This window comes from Adiantum capillus-veneris, chromosome 8 (assembly GCF_014529385.1).
Source record: "Adiantum capillus-veneris isolate H3 chromosome 8, ASM1452938v2, whole genome shotgun sequence".
Taxonomy (NCBI): domain Eukaryota; kingdom Viridiplantae; phylum Streptophyta; class Polypodiopsida; order Polypodiales; family Pteridaceae; genus Adiantum; species Adiantum capillus-veneris.
In genome coordinates this window covers 91,071,321-91,095,638 of record NC_140938.1, presented here as the reverse complement: position 1 = coordinate 91,095,638, position 24,318 = coordinate 91,071,321, and the positions used below count along the sequence as shown (strand labels likewise).

The following is a 24,318-nucleotide window of genomic DNA, read 5'->3' as shown; positions in this document are numbered from 1 at the left end:
CTTTTAGGTCTCAAACTGGTATTAGAGCTCAAGGGGAGGAGAGCTATGGAGGAGGGGGAAAGATGGCCTTGCATGGCTTATTCCATGTCTTCTCTCTCTCTCTCTCTCTCTCTCTCTCTCTCTCTCTCTCTCTCTCTCTCTCTCTCTCTCTCTCTCTCTCTCTCTCTCTCGGCGGGCTTGGAGCTTGTGGAAACCATGGGCATGGCCCCTTGAAGGAAAATCCATGAAGAGGGTTTCGGGTGCAGCAGTGTTGGAGAAACCCCTTGCACTACAATTCTCCCATGGCGAGGTGGTGCAGTACGCGGGAACGTTTGCCTATACCTTGTTCGCTGCAACAAATATTTTTCCTTCAATTTCTAGGGTGGGAAAGCCCCAATTAGGAGACTTAGCCCACGATAATGATTCACAGGTTGGAAACTTGACAAGGTCAAGTCCTATGACAATGACACGGGCATTATGTCAAGGATTTTTTGAATAAGCATGCAAGGCCTGCGGAAAGCTTTTGCAGATTTATTTTGGAAATTCATGCAAGGCATCCACTTGCTTGGCAATCTTGGCAAAGGACCATTCCAACACAGACACCTTGACAATAAGCCCTAACAAGGCCATCTTGGCATGGTCCCAAAATCGGCAAGGATTTCATGAGCGTCTCTACAAATGGATTCAAGGACCATTAACCGCTTGACTTGCAGATATATGCTATTGGAAACTGGCAAGACTACAAGCCAAGATTTAGGGATGAGTTTGCTACTGGCCATGTGGTCGATAAGGCAAGTTGCAATACGCACTTCCTAAGGTTCTCTTCTTGATTGAAACTCATTCGAGGTTTACAACAATAAGGCCAGTGGGTACGAGTCTCTTATCAGGTACGCAATTGATTTTTATTTTATTGCAAATGTATTCTATGGATAGGGCATGCAAAAGACATGTATGCTGCCATGGAAGTTTTTCCATCATTGTGCAAGATAAGAACTCAAGTATATGGTTAGCAAAGACCACGAATTGGTTTGACAACCACATTCATGCAAGGCTTGAGTAAGAAATGGTTTTGATAAGAAGCATGGATTCTCCCCATGCATGGCATCGGCTAGAACACCTCCCCTAAGTACTATTATCAGATGTTTTCATGAGTTTTTTAGCTTTTTGTATGATTTAATATTCTCAAAGTTTTTCAAGAGGTTAATTTTTTTCGCAAAAGCCACATCAACTAGCAAGGCTTCAATATCTCAAGGAGATAGCTTTTGATCTAGGGAGATCATAAAAACTTGGCAATTGCCGAAGTGACAAGGCCTATTTCTAGAATTTTTGTTAGGTAAAAACGTGTTTGGCCTAGCCAGCTTTTGGTACTTTAAGAAGTAGCATATGACAACCATACACCAACCATACTAAGGGGAGTCTGAACTCTAATGATGCAGACAATTGATTGGGTAATCTAAGGATTTTCCATCATATGTATGCTTTGGCAAGGCTGATTCTCTATGAAATTGCGACAAGGTCAATTCTCTTTTGCTTTGACACATGTGTGTCAATGGGAGCATCTATTAGTTATGAGCACCAACATTCCATGAGTACTTATGGGAAGCAAGATTCCCTTTTGACATTTAGCATAGTGGTTTCCAAAGGTTTGGAATATGCTAATAGCATTTTTTTTTGTCATCAGAGATTTTATATGCTTCATACTACAACATTCTCTTCCGTCACAGATATGGCTATGAGCCAAATTCAAGCGAGTTTTATTTTGAAAACACAAGACACCTCGCCACAGCAGGTCAACCATGCTAGACAGTTTCAAGTTTTCTTGTCTTTCTATATTTTAAAATTTAAGTTAATGGCCAAGATTTCTTATTTTAGAAAGCAATGTGCTTTGATAGAATTAATGAGACGCAAGGTGTCTAACTCGTGCCAAGATCCTGCCGTTGACTTCAAATCAACGACATTGGCATACAGTTCTAGGCATTCGGTAACGTGCGAATATAAGCTCACAAACTACATAAAACAATGGAAAATTGTGATGTACCTATGCCTGATTGTGCAAGGCACTTTTGATATCGGCTATTTGTAGAGGCCGTCAATGTTGCCCATGACTTACACCTCTACGTGCATGGCATGCCAATGAGAATGAAATAATTCCATCTCATTAATATTTACGCTTCCGCTATAATACTAACTACCCTGTCAAGGACAAGGTAAGTGACTGATATCTTAAAACATTTTTTTATGTTTCTTCGCAGGCAAATTATAGTATTTAAGTCACACTGACACAATCACGCTCACTTACAAGGTAGGTGGGTTAAGATGTGCCTTATGGTATCTCTCTCTACCAGAGCATTGTACACACACATTGTCGTATGATTATAGGATAAGTTGTGATCCATATATTTTTGCACAAAATCTTTTGTAAGGTGCATACAACACATTCAAATAAGGGATTTTCCTCAGCCCATCATTCTCTCTCTCTGTCTCCATCCTAATTCTCCGTGGGAATGGTGAAATTAGGCATGATGTTCCTAACATATTTCTGTGTTGATATGGTAACACAAAGGGCTAAGAGACCCCCATTTTTGAAGGGCTAAGAGTCTCCAATTTTGGATTGTCTAAGAGCCATCTGTTTGTATTTCATCAGTGATTGCTTTCAAGATTGAACAATCCTATTCAGTTGAGTACCCATGGATTCTAATGGACAAGCACGAGTCTTGCCATTAGAAATTTTTTGGGCATTATTCTAGCACTACACACTTTAAGTGTGAAGATTAAGTTTAGTTTTTGACACCTAGTCTTCATGAGGCTCGCTGCTGCTCCTGCGCGTTCCCCTCCCCCCCCCCCGCCTGCTCCTGCTCCCCCGCGCTATAGCCCCCCCTTTTCCCTCGCCCTCGCCCTCGCGCTGCCCCTGTTGAGCGCTGCCCCTGCCTACGCGCTGTCTGTCCACGTGCGCTACTGAGCTTACACCCAGCCTGCGCGCAGCCCAGCCAGAGTGCAGCCCCGCCCACTGCCCCCCCTTTTTGTTCGCTGCCCGCTGCCTCGCCGCTCCAGTCCCTTATCCCCACGCCCCCCCCCCCCGCCCTCCTCTGAAGGCCTCGTTTGAATTGCCTGGCAGTGGATTCTCAGTTGGTTTCTCCTTGCCGAGCTCTCAAGCGTTGGCCTTCTCGTCCGCCCTTCTCCTTCAGAGCAGCAGACACTAATGGAGGCTCATGCTCCACCTCAGAGGGACTCCTCCGAAGCCCCCTCGCCCGACACCGCTGAGCCCACCATTGGACTTGCTCTTTCTCCAACAGAGCAAGCAAGCCTAGCTGATGAGGTAGAGCGTCTGCAGGCGACCTCGGTCATCTGCAAGATTCTCGGCACCCGACTCAGTAGAAGAGAGCTGCGTGACCTTCTCCAGGACCGCCTTCTCGCAGAGGTGGGCAAGATTTTGGATGTCCAGATCCTCGGACGAGGGTACTACCAGATCGAGTTCGAGACTTTCGAGATGGCCTCCAAGGTCATAGCTATGAGTCCAATGGCTATCCGACCATCACGCGCCCACTTTCGACAGTGGCGACACGGTTTTGACCCGACTTCGGATGTGCTCGTAGAGGAGGCAGACATCCCCATCTCAGTCTGCTTTCCGGGTTTACAGAGGGAGTACTTTCCACTGCTCTCCAGGATTGGCTCCGCCATCGGGACTGTTCTGGAGACACCTCATACGGCAGCATCAGTAGCTGCCAAGGCGGCCGGCATCCCTCAGTTCGAGTTTTGGTCAGAGATACCCACACGCTCCCGAAGGTCATCCTTTTGCCTCGGGTGAGTGGGGGTTGGTTTAGGCAGAGTGTGGAGTACTCGGGTCTCCCAAACCAGTGCTTCATTTGCAGACAGATGGGCCACCTAGCGAAGGCCTTTCCACGGAGGAGACCGCGACCTGCACCTCAACCGCAGCCCCAGCCTGCCAAGGCTGGGCCGCAGCCTCAGCCAGCGACATAGCGCACAGATTCTGAGCCACCCTCCGAGCCTGGGGCTCCTGCGGAGGAGGGGTGGCAGCAGGCCCGTGGCCGTCGATGCTAGGGGCCACAGCGACAGCCTGGCACTCAGAGTGGCCCTCAGGTGCCTATTCAGCAGCAGTGGGTTCCCACGGGGAACCGCTTTGGTCCTCTTGAGCAGGAGGAGCCTCCTATGCCAGCCTTCTCTTCCGTTTCACCCTCGCCAGCCCCTCCACCTTCAGATTTCCCCTCTTCCTCCTCATCCCCTCCCCCGCCCTTTGCTCCCGCCCACTCCCCACCTCGCCCCCCTGTCTCTGTCGTCTTGCCCCGTTTCTCTTCTCCTCCGCCCCCCCCAGCTCCTTCTCCCCCTCTCCTTCTCCCCCTCCTCCTGCTTCAGTACCACAGTTGACTCAGGAGACTGGTCCCTCGCCGGCGGCTAGGAGATCTCTTGGCAGCGCTTTTGCCATGAGTCGCCTAGCGAGAGAGGGTCAGCGCTTCTTGCGGCCCCCTTTGCAGATTCAGACATCTTCCCTTGCAACTACCCCTCGTGGTCTGACGAACGTTGAACTCCGATGCCGCTGGGACTTCTTCGATTACGAATTCACTCGCTTGCTCGGCGATTCCACAGCAGATCACAAGGCAGCCTGCTTCAGGGTCCACGCTCCGTTCCTCGCCGCTAGGGGGATAGATGCCTTGGACTCAGTAGTTGGTTTCTCCTTTCCTCTCTGTGGTAGGACCGAGACAGAGTGGTCCCTCGACTCAGTGGTGGGATGGTTGCATACACAGGTTCTCGAGTTCTCTCACCACATGGGAGAACTTGGAGTTACAGATTTGCTGCAGACTTTGTGGCCACTGGCCAAGTTTGCGGTGACACCCCCAGACTCAGCAGGATGTAGGCACATTGTGGTGTACTTTTTTGCTGATACACAGTGTTTGCCTTGCTATGTATATATACATGAGGACTCCTGGACAGAAGAGGTTTCTTTACGCTTGGCTCGCTCTGCTTGGGCTTGGGCCAGGCACTCACTACAGGCTCGCCTATCTAGAGGACGCTCGGATGCGGATTACTCCCCATCCAAGCCTGCCTCGAAGATAGCCCGTCTTGCTGCTGCTGCAGCATCTATTCTCTCTCGCTCCCCATGAGGATCGTCTCATGGAACGTGCAGGGATTAGGTGGGCCCCAGTTTCAGCGACAGCGGGGCCGATTGCGGCAAGAGCTTCAACGTTGCCTTGTGGGAGGAGAGATTGATCTCCTTATGCTTCAGGAGCACCATTTGTTTGAGAGCCGCATCCGACGCTCTGGTCAGATTTTGCGTGGACGTTATGATATCTTTTGGTCAACTGCTTTTGGACCTGGAGGCATCCAGGGTGGGGTATGTATGACTACTGCGGACTCAATACAGCAGGCCATTGTGGGCAGAGGGATTATTGTGCCAGGCAAGGCTCACTGGATTACTTTGCAGGTTCAAGGTGGCCTTGTGGGCTTCCTGAACATCTATGCGCCCAATGTGGCGAGTGCTCGTGCAGAGTTTTGTTCACAGATTGTTGAGTCTTTGCCACAGGTTGACCATTGGTGTGTAGGAGGGGACTTCAACATGTTGGAGGACCCTTCTAACAGGATCGGAGGCATCCATGCTACTGTGCATGGAGTCGAGTTAGCAGCTTGGGAGAGGTTGTGTATGACCTTGAGGGTCTCGGATACATGGCAGCATTCTCGCTTTGTGAGGCCTCCAGAGAGACTTGCCTTCTCTAGATCAGACCGCAGAGTGGGAGGAGTGAATCTATCGCGGATAGATCGCTTCTACACTAGTGACCACTTCAATGACTTGGGGGGATCAGTGGGCATCCTGGCAGGGACATCCTTCTCGGACCATGCACCAGTGATCCTCACAGTGGCAGACAGGATAAGGAGTGGGAGCATGATGCTTCGCATCCCAGAGCGGGTCTTGCTGGACATAGCACTCAGAGAGAGGGTAGAGGCTCTTTGGACAGAGGGCATGGACAGCCAGGCTCTACCGGCAGACAGAGTGGCCTTAGGCCTAGCTCAGCTTAGCCACTTTTTTCTCCAGGAGTCTTTGGCTCGACGGGCTGCAGCGAGAGAGGAGGAGTAGCGTCTCAGACGAGGCATTGCTTCACTATAGAGGATGCAGGAGCAGCATCTAGACAGTCCATGGTTGGAGGAGCAGTTACAGCAGGCTCGACAGGAGCTTGCTTTCACAGAGGAGAGGCGCCATGAGTTTGCCTTTCACCGACAGGCATCTCAGTGGACTCAGGTAGGTGACAGAGTGACAGGTGCCTTTTTTGAGATAGTAGGACCTCGGCACTCGCATGCCAAGGTCACTCAGTTGAGGAGACCCGATGGGTCAGTTGCTTGTGAGCCTGAGGATATGCGTGCAGTTGCTACTGACTTTTACCGTGAGCTACTGACCGCTGAGCCCCAGTCAGAGAGACAGGATGCATGCAGGGAGCAGGTTTGGGCGCAGATGCCTTGTCTTGTGACTGAGGAGATGAGCCAGAGGCTGGAGATACCTCTTCAGCTTGAGGAGCTGCACACGGCTCTTAGGGCCCTTCCTCGTGGTTGTTGTCCAGGTGAGGATGGGCTGACTCCTAGCTTCTTCTTGGAGTACTCAGACCTGCTTGGCCCAGATCTTTGTAGTGCCTTTCAGTACATTTTGCACACAGGAGTGATGTCGGATAGCATGAATGAGGGCCTGATTTACCTCATTCCAAAGGAGGGTGGCTCCTTGGATGAGATTCGATAGTGGTGCCCCATCACCATCCTCAACTCAGCCTACAAAATTCTTGCCAAGGCTCTGAGCTTGAGGATTCAGCCACTTTTGGAGAGCCTTATACATGGGACTCAGACAGGTTTTGTCAAGGAACGCAGTATCCTTGACAACATCTTCACTTTCTGGGAGGCTTCTGCCCTGGCACGTCTCCGTGGGGAGGACCTTGTGATTCTTCTTCTCGATTTTGAGAAGGCATACGACAGAGTTGACTGGGACTTTCTAGAGGGCACGCTTCGCAGGATGGGCTTTTCAGATGCTTGGATCAGAGGGGTGTCGGCTTTGTACAGACAGGCTCACAGTGAGGTGCTTTTGGCAGGAGGTAGAGGTGAGCGCTTCATGCTCACACGATCGGTCAGACAAGGTTGTCCTCTTGCCCCCTTTATCTTTCTGTTCTATGCGGAGGCGATAAGAAGATTTTTGGTGTCACAGCAGGTTGGTTTGAGGGGCTTAGCACTCCCGATACGGGGAGATGAGCTTCTGGACACTGAGTTTGCCGACGACTCAGCCTTGTACTTAGAGGTCCAGGAGGCCAATTAACACAGGTGTGGGCAGGCTCTTGAGACCTTCTGCTGTGCATCGGGCGCATTGATCAACTGGAGAAAGACAGTGGCTTTCTCGGTTGGCAGTGCTCCTATGCCAGAGTGGATGCCATGAGAGGGTTTCAGGTGGATTCCCCCAGGGACTGCAGCTCGATACTTGGGTTGTCAAGTTGGTTTGGATTTTTCTCCCGAGCAGCAGATTGCTCCTCTTCTCCTGTCCATCAGGAGAAAGATGTTCCACTGGAGCTCAGCACGACTTTCGCTGGCTGGTAGAGTAGTAGTTGCCAACCAGGTGTTGTTGGCAACTATGTGGTACATCACTTCTTGCTGGATCTTCTCGAGTTCTTGTATCAGCCAGGTAGAGAGGCTGATCAGGAAGTTCCTTTGGTCAGGTCGCAACACTCAGGTTGTCCGAGCCAAGGTGGCTTGGTTGGTCATCACACTTCCTTGCTCTCAGGGAGGGCTTGGGATCATTGATCCAGCACAGCAGAGCAGAGCCCTTCTTGGGAAGCTCGTTGTCAGAGGACTTCTTCCAGGCGAGGATCCCTGGAAAGAGTTCTTGCTGCAGAGGCTTTGTGCCAGAGTGCCTCAGTCAGGAGGCCCTTGGAAACCTTCGACGAGATGGATCTTTACAGAGTTGCGCCGAGTTGGTTTGAGTAGGAGACTGGAGGACCGATTCGCTGTGAGTTTGCTTCGCTCTTGGGAGCTCTTACGGCATGGCCTAGAGCAGAGACAACCGACATGCACAGAGGAGCGTCTACGACAGCCCCTCATCTGGAACCCCATGGTTAGCACTCAGAGAGGCCACCTGGTTGGGAGTAGGCCTCATGTTTCATGGGGTCCCATTGCAGCAGGTCCAGCGCGCTCTCTAGGTGACTGGCTAGAGTTCACAGGTTTGTCAGAGGAGGTGCAGGGTGTCCAGCTACAGGGCATAAGAGGGGTTCAAAGCATGTATCAGGACATCGCAGATTCAGTTCCAGCTGAGTGGCTCACGCCTCTTGACCCTGTAGCACCCCGATGGATGGGAGCCTTCACACGACTGGAGGTTCTCATCTTAGTCAGGGCTTGTTCAGAGACTGTCCCAGCCCTGTTCTTTGAGCTTCAGGGTGGGGGACGATTACAGCGAGTTACAGTAGAGGCCCCGCAGGTAGTAGAGTGCTGTTTCCAGAGGATCCGAGTTGTGGGCATCTGTGGGAGGACTTGCGTCATAGACCCTGACCCAGCAGCTCTCGAGGTAGGACACTGGAGGCTATGGGCTTGGGAGTGTTGTCCACTGGCACGAGTACAGTGGGATCCTGGTGAGTGGCTATGGAGGGACCCCTCCTCTTCTGCAGACCGCCCAGGAGTCCCTTTCTTTCAGTACACTGTTCGGCTTGGACGTCATATACTTGCAGCGCAGAGAGAGGTCCGCCCCGCTGCAGCACAAAATTGGCAGGAGGAGGGTCTCACAGTTGAGTTCTTGGCAGCTTTTTGGCAGAGGCTGTGGGACTCTAGACAGCCGAGGCACGTCACTTTATTCCAGTGGTTGGTTGCACACAGAGCCACAACAGTAGGGAGTTGGCTTGTGCATAGTGGTCTCTTGACCGCATGTACAGCCTGTGACCAGTTGGTGGAGAGTCAGCGAAACTGTCTTTGGGACTCTCCTTCGGCCCAGCAGGTGTGGCTACGAGTTCTTCGACTGATGCCTGCCCTCTCCGCGGCTCGATAGTACACTTGGGGGGCAGCGGCTTGGTCCACCCTCACGGGCCCGGCACTACAGTTTGAGCTATCTTCCACCAGCAGGATGATAGTGATACAGGGGGGGCGACCTGCACTCCAGCCTGCTACAGACCTTACTCCACAGGAGTGGTGCAGTGAGAGAGAGGAGTGCTGGGAGCTCATCAGCGGCCTAGCTCTTTGGTTCATCTGGCGGGCCCGTTGTTTCCGCATCTTTGAGGCTCGCCCTGTGCCACCAGCAGAGACTGTTCGTGACTTTTGGCTAGAGCTGATCCATACTCTCACAGGACAGCTTGAGGGACTACAGGGCAGCTCCGACCGCGAGGCTTTCCTTCGACTCTGGCGCCTTGGGCCTTTCTATACCATGGTCCAGGGGGTTCTCAGATGGCACTACTATCCACCTGTGTGGCTCTTCCCTCCTTCCATTTCTTGATTTAGCCCCATTGTATATATGCTATTTTTTCATTGGGAGAGTCTCCCCATCGTGCTTGTTGTAGCCCTCTCTTGCAGAGGTGGATGTAGCCCTATGGGCAGTTTTCATTAACTAATAGAAGGATCTTTTTCTTGGAAAAAAAAAAAGTTTAGTTTTTGACTGTCTTAAGCTCATCAGGGCTTATCTCTACCAAGGAGTATATATGAAGCCATCATTTCAGATAGCACGTTTATTCACAAAAACCCAAGATTATGGATTTTTAGGTCTAGACAAGACTTAATTGTGAATACGATTGAAACTTGAGTGGGTCTCCTTTTTTACCTATAGCACTAAGAGTGTCTCTATGAGTACAGTTTTGGGGTAAGACCTTGCTCGTGATTACTTAAATTGTCTTTTTTTTCAAAAGGCAATTGCTTTGTCGACACTGTTGATAGAGACATAGCTGTTTCTATGGAGAGGATTGGCTTGGCTAGAATGGCTGTGGGCCGTAAATTCTTTGCTTTCCATTGGTATTTTGTTTCTGCCAGTTTTTGTAGATGTTTTGCTACTTCCTTTGTTGCCACTGATTTGTTGCTGATTGGCATTCACATAAGTCGGTTGCCTTTTTTCAAATGCAGCTGTCTGCCTTCCGTTGTTGCTTGTACTGAAGGGAGTTCCTTTTTCTTTGGTTTTGGTATCCAAATGTGAGTGACATTTGGGTTATTGCTGAGCATTTTCTTTGGGATCCATATCTGCTTTATGCCCTTGGTTTTTGGTTGAACTATCTGCTTCGTTGGAATTCTTTTGTTGCATTGTTGTTTGTCTGCCATGTCATTTCTATCCTTCCGCATCCATACTTGTTTCCCCTGTTTTGGAAACCTAGAACTTTTCACTGCCGTTGGTGACTTCGTATGTATGTAATTAGCATGGTTGGATTTTACCTGTCTGGTGGCCTTGGGTATCATGCTGTTCTTTGGTGGCATTCTTGCTTTTGGATCTTTTTCCAGTGATTGCATTGCTTGCAGCTGATTATTCCGGTATTGCAGAGCAAAGGCTATCACCTGTTGTTCATGTGCATGCTGAATTTTGACTGCCTTTGCATTCCAATCTATCTGCACATTGTACTCTTTTTGCCAAGGTTGCCCCAACATCACTGGGTGTTGTGTGCTTTCATCCTCCACCACATAGAATTTGTGTGGCTAAATATATTGGTGAATTTGTACATGCAATATAGTCCATCCCAATGTTTTCAACGGGTGTGATGTACTACTTTCCAACACTTGAGGAGTAGGATGGAGTTGACCTGTGGATTTGAGCTGTTGGTATAATCCGTAAGAGATCAAATTTGCTTGAGATCCAAAATCAAGAAATGCCGTCGATTCAACTTGATTACTGCCCACTTTGACTGCAATTATTGGCTCCACTGTGTCTTCATCCAACTTCGTCAGTCGAATGGCATTGATTCGAAATGGTGCTCCACTTTGTTGTTGTTGTCGCAGAAGTCTTCGTTTTGCAATGCGTTCCTTTGCCTCTGCTTGAGCTTCCTCTTGTACTCGCTATTTTTCCTTCATTCGTTGTTTTCCTTGATGAATTTGTTGGAGCTGACATCCACTAATCCAGTTCGGCATTTCTTCACCTGCTAATGGAGCAAGCTTGACAGATCCACTTTGTGATAGATCACTAATCACAAAGGGTCCCATCCCTCGCTTTTTAATTTTCTTGGCATGTTGCTTCAAAGTATAAACAATTACGTAATCACCTGTTTTGAACTCTTTAGTGCGCACATGTTTGTCAAAAAACTCCTTTTGTCTTCTCTTTTTAGCATAGATTGAAGCTACAGCTCTCAAGCGGAGTTCATCTAGCATTTCAAGATTATCTATTCTTGAAGAGAGCTCATGCCCCGTCCATTCTAATCATTTTTCTACTCGTAGAGTTGGAATTAAAAACTCTATGGGTAGTATAGCATTTAGGCCAACACTACTACATTTGCCCCCCTATAGCGACGGCTATAGCGACAAATTTTCATCGCATTAACGAGGGAAAAAGGCGTCGCTGTAGCCGTCGCTACTGTACGTCGCATAAACGAGGCATTTAACGAGGGCTATAGCGACAAGTTATCGTCGCATAAGCAACAGAAATAAGACGTTTACTTTTCGTCGCATAAGCGGCGCGTGGCAAAATGTGTGGAATAAGCAGCGCCTGGCATAAGCGGTGATATGCTTAAGCAACGAATTTTTCTTTTTTTTAAAAGCCGCATCAGCGATGCTTTGAACATGCAACGACTATATGACGTGCAGGGTTTCATAAGTGATATCTCTTCGCTCCCTCTCTCTCTCACACACACAGTACATACAACAATCTAGCTCTAATGCTCTCTCTCTCTCTCTCTCTCTAGATCTTCTACACACACATACAAACTCTAGCTCTCAAGTGGAACACACACACCCACAAACTCTAACTCTCTCTCTCGCGCCGGTGTTCTTGCATTTGTGATTGCTCTCGTTGCTCATATATTTGTTGGCATGTCGCAGAGTAGTGCAGACGTTGATCGGACCGATGCGTACGTAAGCGATATAAATTTACAATTTCGGCTTCAAGATGAATTATGGTAAACAACTCTCTCTCTCTCTCTCTCTCTTTTCTAATTTTTTAAGTTAGAACTTTAAATTAAATAAAAAATAGACGATTATGTTTGTTTATTAAAAATATATATTAAATAAAATAGTAGGCCCTCGAGCCAATATTAAATCTCAAACCTATGATTTTTGTCATGTAGCAGACATTTCTATAAGTCCTAAATCGGCTCCCTTTGTTCAGTTAAGAAAAACATTCTTGATGTATAACAGAAATAATTCTTGCGAACTTCTAAAATGATCCATTGGCCAGCCGCTTCAAATCTCGTGAGCCATATAGCTTGCCAACATGCCTCGTTGGCACGTGGACAAGCTATGTGGGCTCACAAAAGCTCAAACGGCTCGCAAATGGGCCATTTTCAAAGTTCAAACAAGCTGTATAACTTGTTCACATGCCTCATTGGCACGTAGGCTCCATGCGCTAAAGCTCGCCGATCAACCATTTCTGAAGTCCACGACCAAAAAAACGCTCGCGGACTACTTTGGACGGACTACTTTGGGAACGGTCCATTGGCGAACCATTTAAGATTCTGCGAACCCACATAGCTTTTCCGCGTGCCAAAGAGGCATGTGGGCAAGCTATAGGACTCGCCGAGAGCTCAAACAACTGACCGATGTATTGTTTCTGAGCGTTTTTTGCTCAAGGACTTTGAGAACGATCCATATATCAACGATTTGTTTGAGCTCTTAGTGAGCCGTATAGCTTGCCCATATGCCTCATTGGTACATGGACATTCCATGTGGGCTCACAAGAGCTCCAACGGCTCGCCGATGGACCATTTCTAGAGTCCACAAAAAAAAAACTTGTCCCTATTTCATACAACTCGGGACATGTGGGTTTAACATGAAAATAAACAAAACTTGGTACATGTCGGTACTTGGTACTTGTTACATGTTGATACTTGGTCCTTGCTTTAATTTGGATGTAGGTTCCATAATGAAACTTCGTACTTGCAGTTGGTACATGGTCCATCGTATTAATTGGTCGGTGTATCTTTGTGGTACTGTAATAAATTAACATGAAAACAATAAAACCTCTTTAGTGTTAGATTTGGTATAAGGTACTTGGTACTTGGTACTTGGTACTTGATTTGGTACAAGATATGTAGAATTTGACACTTAGCGTAAAATCTGCTACCTTTACAAAAAATATGAAAATCAAAAGCTTGTTAATACTAGAGCCTGACATAGAAACCAAGAAAACTTGTTAGTGTTAGATTTGGCAGTTGATTTAGAGTTTGGTATCAGGTTCTATAATGAAACTTGATAGTTATCGTTGGTGCATGGTACATGGTACAGGTTATATAATGAAACTTGATAGTTGTCGTTGGTGCATGGTACATGGTACATGGTACATAACTTGAAACTTGGAGTGTATGCTGCTTGTAGTTGGTGCATGGTACATGGTACGTAACTTGAAACTTGGAGCGTATGATGCTTGGTACTTTGAAACATCATAGTTCAAATCTTCATCTTCAAAAAAACATTAGAAGCCTTTTTAACAATGTGTAAACCGACCGTGCGAAAAGCCACAGGCGGTGACCCAAAACCAGGACAACGACAACTGAACAGAAAGACTAGCGTCCCTAACGATATTTCTTTTATATTCTTAAAGACTTACACAAGAGTGCTATAAGATCAAAATGCCTTAATTTTGAGAAGTAGAGCAACTAACAGAAAACTTAGGACTAGGTTTCACATGCCACATCATCATTTGGTAGCACAATGACCATGATTTCAATCCATCTTTAAATATATATATATATATAAAGACAAACAAATAACATTGAGATGGTTACTTAGGTTAATTATCTTATCAACAAATAATTAATTGTTTGACAATAGACAAATTCAGTGATGCAACAAACACATGTCAGTATATATCATCAGTAAGTTTATGTACATGTGTCCAAAATGTGTGGCGATCAATCCTCACATATACAAAACAAATCTCATAATCACATACGATGTAGTAATGCACACTGAAAAATACATATATAACGATCCCAAATATGCAAAAGAAATCTCTACATAGGATCACTATGTGATCCATCACTACTGGAAGAATCACTATCATCGGTCTCATGATCGCTAGTGCCACCACCACTGGTCCGAACCGTGGGACTATGACTGTCCCCATCTCCGCAATCGTCACCATCATGGCCAGTGATTGGGCCGCTGCTCCTCTCAGCCTCTCGACGTCGCCCCTCGGCCTCCTGTCGAGCCACCTCTGTCATATCAGCCTCCCCATGATGCTCCTGTATTAGTTAGTGAAATAAAAAAATAATATATTACAGTTACCATGAAAAAAACTACAAAGCAAAACAAAGATACGTACAAGTGGATCTGGAGTGTCAGTAAGTGTTTGACACAAAGCACGGTAGCCGCAGTATGTGGCGTACTCTCTCTCCTGTGCCGTCGGTGCACGACCATAGTCTTTCGTCTACATTAAGACACAACCAAAGACTTATGAATTTTTGCATTTAATAATACTACCTTTAAAAGTTAAAATGTGAATGGTCTATACTCACAAATGTGGCCACAAATCCATCTCGTCCCATCCGCCCTAGTCTAGATGTGTGACGTAAAGCTACTCTCTTTCTTGTTGCCTCCTAATCAAATTTGAATAAACAAAATAGCATAGATTAGAGAAAAGTTAGAATCAATCTAAGAAAGTTCATATTAATTCTAATATATATTACCAAAGGCACACACCTTTTGTTGGGGAAAAATAATGCATAGGCGCATCTCCTTGCGGAAGAATTGCCATGTCTATCTCCATGCAAATGGTTGCCTTTCTCTTGTTTGACGGCACCATACAATAGCGCCTGTTCAAAATATACCATATTGCTATTAGACTTCAATGTTTTGTTACTTTTATTGAATTTTTTATTTTGGTCATTAGATAAATGTCTCATGTTTTTATGGTAATTGAAATCCTGATTCGGATCAATCAGAGGGTACACCACCACCTCCTACTAGTGGTAGCCGGGGTGCACAGAGTTTCGATACTGCACATAGCGACAGATCTTGCAAGGTTTTGCGAAATGTTGCTATAGTTATCTGACAGACATTTGGTCATCGGTTGAAAGGTATTTTGGCAGCAATCATCACTCACATGTATGTCATTTGAGGTGCCGTTGAGTGGTACTCCGGAAAGAGCTGGTATGCTCATATGTATGACTTTGTGAGGTGATTCCGGTCAAGGTGATTCTTGTCGAGTTTAGGTTTGATTTGGTTGACATTTGCTACTCATTGTTGGTTGCTCTTTTGCGAGCATTATGGCTGATTTTTCATTTGACTTCCAGCATTATGGTCTGACACAGTTTGATGGTGAAGATTTTGTTGCTTGGAAGGAGCACATGCTTGTTGCATTGACGGATGATTGCATAGGAGGCTGAGATGCTAGAGATTATGAAATCATTCCTTTCTATGCTCGACAGTGAGCATGGGGATATAGTTGTGCAGGATATTTCTTCCAGCAGACACCCAGAGCAGCCGGTTTTCTCTGAGGTTGCACGACAGGTTGATGCGTCTTTTGTGGACAGTCAGGAGATGAATGTGGCTGACACGCCTTGTCAGTCAGAGAGGCCTATTGCCAAAGATATATATGTTGATGCATGCTCCATAGAGCTAGCAGGGCCCGCTAGCACTGCATCGGCATTCGGTGGTCTCATGTATGAGATGTTGATCTTGAGACCGGATATCGCAGCTGCAGTGGGAGCATTTGCAGTTGGGGTTGTCAGTCGTTTGTTGACTGATGATGGCATAGTGCACGAGGGAGATATGCAGGTATTGCGTACATACTTGCAGGTGACGATGACGGTCAGACGACGATGACTTTAGGGCTGAAATCTGTGGTCTTCTATCTACTGAATTTCGGGACTATTTCTGTGGCTGAAAATGACTGTTTTGACTGCGTTTTCGAGGGCTGAAAATGGAGATCTTCTGCAACCAGCTAGGGCTGATTTGGGGCTATTAAAAACGCTGACCAACTAGGTTATACGCATATCAACAGACCCTGCCTGGCTCACATCCTTTATCTTCACTTCACAATCAAGCATCACGACCACAGTGCCACATTCCAGGTTCGCCACATCTCCTCTTAATTCTTCGCATACGAATGGCTTATCGCCACGTATTTCCACAATCCCCTTCTTAGGAAACTCGAAGGTAGCAGCCTGTAGGTCTCTGCGTGTCGCATGCTCTAGCTCTACCCTCTCGTGTGGGAGACCGGTCACCTAGCGTTTTTGACAGTTTTTAGCGTGGAGTTTTTGAGTACTGAAAGACCAGCAGTTTGAGCCCCTAAAGAGTAGCACATTCAGCCCCAAGAAATTTCCATGCATTCAGCTCTAAACCTGCAGATTTTCATCGTCAAAGACCTACAGAACAATCCCAGAATCTGTATTTTTGGACATAGTCGCAGATTTCATCCCATAGCAATTTTGGACAACAGATACGAGATTGCAGATTTCAGCCCTTAGGACGGTGTCTTCATCCCCTTCATCATTGCCGACATAGCGTAGACTTGCATCAGTTCCATGCATTTAGCTTGATCCAGTTGGTGCTCTCCTACGCGATTGCAACTATGAAGTTACACCTGCCTCCAATGGGTTACTAGCATGGGAGCTTTTGATGGACCAGAAAAACCAAGTCGATCTTGTTCTGAGGGAGGTCGTGATGCCCTGTTTATCAGGCATAGGTCTATTGGGGTGAATTATGAACCATGGGGCCCTCAAGCACATTCCGGTTATCATGATGTCCTCTCGTGACTCCATGAATGTGGTATTCAAATGCTTGTCAAAGGAAGCTGTGGACTTTCTTGTGAAACAAGTGAGGAAAAATGAACTGAAGAAGCACTTGCATCATCTTTGGGGGAGGTGCCATAGTTCATGGACCTGAGCATTGGGAAGATAAAGATTTTGATGTAAGAGGAGTGGCTGCTTCAACGAATGCACCTTTTCTAGACCTTGAGCCATCAACACACGAAAATTATGGGACAGGTGGAAGTGTTGAGGATGATCATTTGGCTGGACACCATGTACATTTGATTTGTCTCATATGGTCCCAAGCGGCGAGCATGATAGAAGAGAGGAAAAATCATGCACCCCAACAGTGCACGGTGTACCCTTGCGAGAGTTGCCTACAGCCTGCCTCTACTATACGCTACACCTACCCAGCGAGAAGCTCCGATCGATTTCCACCTTGAGAGATTGAGAGTCGAGAGAGAGAGAGAGAGAGGGAGAGAGAGAGAGAGAGAGAGAGAGAGAGAGATGTTAAAAATATTTCTTTCTTTCTACTTACCGTGCTGCGTCGCGTCGATAACCCATGAGTTTGCACATTTGCTTGACCATCCACTTGTGACTCCATCCTGTCCCATACTCCGTCTCTAGTGTGTTGATAACATATTTCTTATCATCCTCATGCTGATCACTACAGTGCAAAATTAAGTCGATTAGTAATTCGACTAACAAACTAAAATTTATATTTTTTATATTAATTAATACTTACTCCCATGGTATATGAACCTGCTTTAGATAAGACGAGCAGAGGTCTTGCATCCGCCGTTTGAGGGCGATGCCGGCTCCGAGCTGGAGGATATCCCCGTCAGGCAAGATGTCGCATGTGACACCCAAGCTGCCAAGGCACGTGCGCATTGGTGGAGGTGGAGGCACTGATGGGGGAGCTGGCGGCTGAGGTGGTGTCTCACGAGTCGATTGGCCTAGTGGCGTGCTACTCTGTCCATGATGCCTACATGCAATATAAACATATGGCAGATTAGATGAGAGTTCTTAAAAACTACTTGATATTTAATCCATAATCACCATAATAGGTATACCTCCAAGACTGACAACCACTAGCCTGTGAATCAGGTGTCAACTGAGTACTAGGAGGTACATTAGGAGTAAGCCGTTGACTCTCATGATGTGATGTACCTGGAATAGGAGTCCTAAGCAAACAAATACATCAAGGGAATACATATATTAAGATTTCTATATTAAAAAAAGAATGACATTACTACTTTATCAATCGAGAAGATTACCGATGTGCTATGGTCTAATCTACATGAGAGGAAGTCTCCACTCCTGTGTGTGACTGGGAGGATGTACCCTCTCTAGGACGTACGGGAAAACTGAATCGCCCAAGAAACTCGATGAAGCTATCTAAACTGGCGTCATCCATCTCCATATAATCTGACATAGCCTCCGTCAAAGCCTCTCCTGATAGTCCAGTGGTACGTAGCAAAGTCTTGATGAATGTCAACTTCACTCTATGACCCTCGTCACTCATCGTATCTGTATACTTAAAACAAACCATATGTCAGACTAACACAAACATCGTATTAGCATGTAACATCAATGCAAGTAAAAATATTAATAGATCAAGAATCTACAGATGAGGTCGAAGTAGCCATGAATGAAGTGCACTACAACAAAATAGATCAAACAAAAATGCTACAAATGCTTCAAAAGGTTATGAATCAAATACAAGATCAGGTAGCAAAACTAAAAGAGAAACACGCTCAATAACAAATTCAATGCAAGAGTAAGCTACGTGAGAGATTTGATGGTTTGTGGTTGAATGCAGTACGAGCTTATAACCATATGGCAGATGTGGACAAAATGAAGCAGAATGCTCAGTTAAAGCAGACAGTAGGGACAAGGCTACAATTTTGCTCAAATCAAATATACTCGATGAGGACATCGAGCTCTCTCGTAGGCGGGGAGAGTGTTACGGGTCTCTATGCATAGGCGGGTTCCGAGACCCTCCACAATCACTCGTCCTCTTGAGTCAACTTCGTGAGACGCGACCTCGAGGGCCCTTGGCCGGCGAGAAGTCTCTACCTCGGAAATCACCCTTGCGGAGGGAAGCTATACAAGCCACACTCGAGAAGGGAAGCTATACAAGAAGTAGAAAAACGCAGCAGATCAGCGTTTTTAAAAGCCCCAAAACAACCCTAGTTGGTTGCAGAAGATCTCCATTTTCAGCCCTCGAAAACGCAGCCAAAACAGTCATTTTAAGCCACTGAAACAGTCCCGAAATTCAGCAGATAGAAGACCAAAAATTTCAGCCCTAAAGTCGTGGTCGTCATCACCGTCTTCGTCACCGTCATAGTCCTAATTTGCATCAGTTCATTGCATCCGCATTGTACCACTTTGTGCAATCAATAGTAGACCACTCTCGCCGAATAGAGTGGGGCCTTCGAAGGAGGGTTTTACAACGTCTCTGGTGTCGTATCTCTCTTATCTCTATCTCTAAGTCTCATTCACTTGCACACAGAGTGTCCATTCACTTTGTTTGTGATCATAGCATTTTCTCATTAAGAACGGAAGACTCTACCTTCCATAAAAACAAAAGGAATCTTGAGCATAGTTCGGAGCACTCATCTTGAGCAAAGCGCAAACAATCATTCCGTTGCACCTAACAGGAGCTTTATGTCTGAGATGTCTCTTGAAATGCAGTGACTGCAAGATATGCCCAACGTGGGCAGGGCCAAGAAGCTCTGGTCGTTTTTCACTGGACGAAGCAAGGATATCTCTCTAGACGCAGTCACGTATGAGCAACAGCAATGAGAGGCCATCGAGCAGATCGACTTGATCTTTTAGGACAAGTGGTTAGGCCGTCTCCCTCAATGTCTCACCTACAACTGCCAGCTTATGATAGCCTATGATAGTCGACATCGTTGGCAAGTCCATAGCATTCTAGAGATTGTGCAATCAATAGTAGACCGCTCTCGCCATCAAGAGTTGGGCGTTCGGAGGAGGGTTTGACAACTTTTATGGTGTCGTATTCTTCTCTCTCTATCTCTCAGTCTTAGCACCTTCATGCACAATGTTTACCACTTTGTTCGTGTCCATGTATTCCTTGAAAGGACTCAACCTGAGCTATATGCTATTGTTGGAAGCATTATAGTTCATGCTCATGCTTCCGCTTCCGCTTTTACTTCCCACCCTCGTGCATGGTATCAGATGCTGAGGTTCTTCTCCTAAGCCAACGATCCCCTGTTGATTGCTTTCGTAGAAAAGAGCTCCCTCAAAACTGAGATCGCTCCCCCTTGGTGGCTGTGTTTTCTACAAACAGCCAGCGTTTTCACCTCTCAGGCTGCGTTTTCTGTGCTATGGAGCCAGATCAACCATTGCTCCTCCCTTCTCTCTTATCCCTGAAGGGATTGGCCCATATCTTGTTCTTGGTGGCCAACACACAAGCCTTGCCTAATCTACACCTTTGCGTGAACTCTCCGTCCTTGCGTTATTCTCATAAAGACATCGGTTCGACAAAAGGACGCTTGTTGTAGAGCACGTGAAGGAGGACCCACAATTGGAGAGGGGAAAAGCAGCCCCATCAAGCGGCACAAGGAACCTGCGTTTTAGTTTGGAGAGGGGGAAGTTGGGCTTTCTACCTCTAATCTTGCCTTCGACTTCCCGGCTTTGCATCCGGTGCATTGCTGGCCCGTATCCTCTTCACACGACACTGTTTCCATCCATAAAACCTTGCTGTTTTTCCTTTGTTTTCAGCCCTCCAACAGCTGTGGTACGAGAGATCCACACCCCATCAAGCCTCTCCTTGGCTCTAACATCTATCGGGGGCGAAGAGGCCTGCTGAAATCTACGTTACAACAGCGTTTTCAGCCCCTCGGAGCTGCAATTTTGGGCGGACAGCAGTACCTTGGCTTGTGTTTTCCATAGAGAATGATGCTACCTCCTAGCAGGACACCATCCGGTCGTGTTCATTACATTCTTCTGTTGACTGCTCTAGCACAGGATGGTTTCGACATCCGCATGAGTAGATATGTATGCTAGGTTCACTTGTAGCAGCACAAGCTGATAACCGTATGGTAGATGTGGACAAAATGAAGCATATCTTCATGTATTTCTTGAAAGGACTCAACCTGAGCTATATGCTCTTGTTGGTAGCATTATGATTGATGCTCATGCTTTCGCTGCCCACTTTCACATGGTATCAGACGCTGAGGTTCTTCTCCTAAGCCAGCGATCCCCTGTAGATTGCTTCCGTCGCAAAGAACTCCCTCAAAACTGAGATCGCTTCCCCTTGGTGGCTGTGTTTTCTGCAAACAACGAGCGTTTTCACCTCTAAAGTTGCATTTTCTGTGCTATGGAGCCAGATCAGCCATCGCTCCTCCCTTCTCTCTCATCCCAAAGAGATTACCCAGATCAACCCTAAGATCTAGTTCTTGGCGGCCAACACACAAGCCTTGCCTATTCTGCACCCTTGCGTCAATCGCATACGAGCACGAGTTTGAAAAAAGGACTCTTGTTCTGGAGCACATGAAGGAGAACCTGCAATTGGAGAGGGGAAAAACATGGAGAACAAGATCTTAGGGTTGGAGGGGAGGATGCTCGGCTTTCTACCTCTGATCTTGCCTTTGACTTTCGAGCTTTGCATCCAGTGCATTGCCTTCGACTTCCCACCTTAGCTTGTGTTTTCCACAAAGGATGATGCTACCTCGTGGCAGGACACCATCCGGTGGTGTTCATTGCGGTCTTCTGTTGACTGCTCTATCACAGGGTGGCTTCAACATCGGCTTGAGTAGATATGTATGCTAAGTGTGATGCAAATGTAAAATTAGGACGGATTCCTGATGAGCTCATTATAAGGGATGTTATATCTTGGTTTAAGGGATACACACAACAACCCCATGTGTGCAGGCCTACAATAGCATTGGAGGAGCTGACTGAAGTGTTCACGTCCACGTCGACTTTGCACTTATGTTCATGTGGGTTCTGCTTCCAGAGTAAGGTCAATTTGATTAAGGTCAGCTTCGCTTGCAGTAGCTGATGCAGGACCATGAGCCTGAGTTAGATCGTTGGCGAGCTCCTAGAGGTTGTAGGCTTTAGTGAGATCGTGCAGGGTGTGAGCTTGATGCTGACAAAGGTGAGAGCCATGGCAGGGATGGAAGAAGAGTCATGGTGGGAGCCAACAAGTCGATTTCCAAGAAGAAGGGTCTCCTTGCTCAGGTATCTTATGCTCTGCTTGTGCTCTTACTACTACTATGGCACTACTTTGCTTCACGCGCCCCCGATGAAACTTGGTGATTGAATCAGGAATTGGCAGCTTCATGCTCATGCAGGTGCAGCTTCTTAATGGCTTACACATGCCTGCAAACAAATCAAGACTCGAGGTACATATTTTCAAGCTTAATATCGAATGAGGGTAGCAGCTGGTTGTTTGTGCATAGTATCGAGTTGCTGGCAGTATATTTATATGCCTACACCAGCTTGAAGATGAGGCTGTAAAAATCGTACTAGGTATTGAGCAAGCTGTAGTGTTAATATTGTAGAAGTATGCTGCACCTAGAAGGTAGTCTCCATTTGTTGTATTAGATGATGATATATGGGAGTTCTCGAGGGATTATCCGTCTTGGAGACTTTAATGCCTGAACGGGCAGTCTTCTAACGGTCTTCTATGACACCAGGCCACACAGAGGCGATGATGAGAGAGTTGGATACCATATTGAGCTGGGCACTATGATTGGGAACATATATAGAGCTCATGGCCCAGTACTCCCTAGATACACCCTCCTATCTCTTACAAGGATAGAGATCACCAGACTCATATGTCAGGATCGAATTCAGCTAGATATCGTGAGCATATGGCTACAGTCAACACTGGAGCTGGGCACAAAGATGACTCTCTATATTCTCCAACTCACGAAGGACAGCTTTGTGACGAGACTCGGATACATGGATACACACTTATCTCATGGGCGGTGTCGAATGGAAATACTGGGAAAGAGCTTGTATGTTGACAACAATTTGCGTGAGTCGATGTATGCTGATAGAAGATCAACAAACAAGCCTGATGGGATTGTTCATCAGTTGATTCCTTGAGGCATGTAAGTATGAGAGCTCAACCATCAAGAGGCCACCAATTTGTGAATCTAGGTCATTACATCATTGGGTTGAATGCTATTGTCTACAACCATAGCAAGGGTTTTCTTGCATTTGCACATTTGCAAAAGCAGACTATTTTTTTCTGTGATTAAAAGAGAAAATCCAAAGTTCATGCGACGAGGATTTGCTACAACCAGCTCAGGGAAATGCTAATTGGGTCAAATTTCCAAAGCCCTGCTACCCCCTCGACAATATGGGTGCTTGTATGTCGGCTCGACTTAAAACAAACCTAATTTCTCACAAGTTGCTACACTAAGCACAATTAAAACTAGGGATTGATACTGTTCTTAATGCAAACTCGATAGTGATCTTAGATCAATCTTCAAAACCTTGTGTACCTACACACTTTTTACATGCGCTTGACAATGCAGTATGTGCCAATGCGGACACAAGCGGCCGCACGAGCACCTCCTTTATTCAGTGTATGCACATACTTCTTATCATCTTGAGCTACAGATCATCGACGGCGTCGCCGGTATTAGCTAGCTAGTTGGGTTTCACTTCCTTCAGCTCCTACGCACTCGGGAACTTCTCGAACATGTCATGTAACCTGTTGATGGGTGCCGCCTGCAAGAGGCCAACTACTGTCTCGAAAGGAGGCCTCTTAGGTGCACTCAAATGCCAGTACCTACGTAATAGACATTCCTAAGAAAACGTGGGCAAGAGGATAGCCAAGAAAACATACCAAAGAGAGAGAGAGAGAGAGAGAGAGAGAGAGAGAGAGAGGGCCGAAGCGAGAGACCTCGAACGTGCACATGCGTACACACACAACAGATCATGAACACTGGGGGTGGGGGCGGGGGGTGGGGTGGGAGGGGTACCTGCCCCTCGTTCGGCCCCCCTGTGGCTAGTAGTGACAAACTAGCCCTATGCAATTGTCCTCTGCCAATTTGCCTTCCCCTTCTCACTTTCCTAGCTCACCCCGGATGTTACCCGCTAGGAACAATCGATCACAAGGCTTAATCCCTAACCCCTTTGGTTCTCCTTCTAATTCTTCAAGCACTACTTCTTCAGCCTACATCAAACCATCTTCACCCAGACTTTTGAGTCTACACCAAAAGTCTACACGATAGTCTCTCTCTGTCCGGCTTCCAATCAAGGCCAGGCCTTGCCGTTACAAGCCCGGATAGTCCCAATCACCCCTGTTTTTTCCCAAGGTACTCTATATCGAGACCCACTGATTTCAATCTCATGTCACAGGCTCTACTCTCCCTTTCCACGCTACCCTTCCTTGTTTTTGGCAGCATACTCTCCATCAAGAATCCATCCTGCTTTACACTTGTCTCTCCCTCACCATAATATCTCTACAGCAGCGTCCCCAAAAACATCATCAGAATCAGCTCCTGAAGGCTCTCTTCCACCC

General features: G+C 46.8%; 1 pseudogene; it reads right to left on the bottom strand.

The window, feature by feature from the left end:
* Positions 1–12,788: 12,788 nt before the first annotated feature.
* On the bottom strand, positions 12,789–18,333 carry LOC147452548 (uncharacterized; annotated as a pseudogene).
* Positions 18,334–24,318: the final 5,985 nt, after the last annotated feature.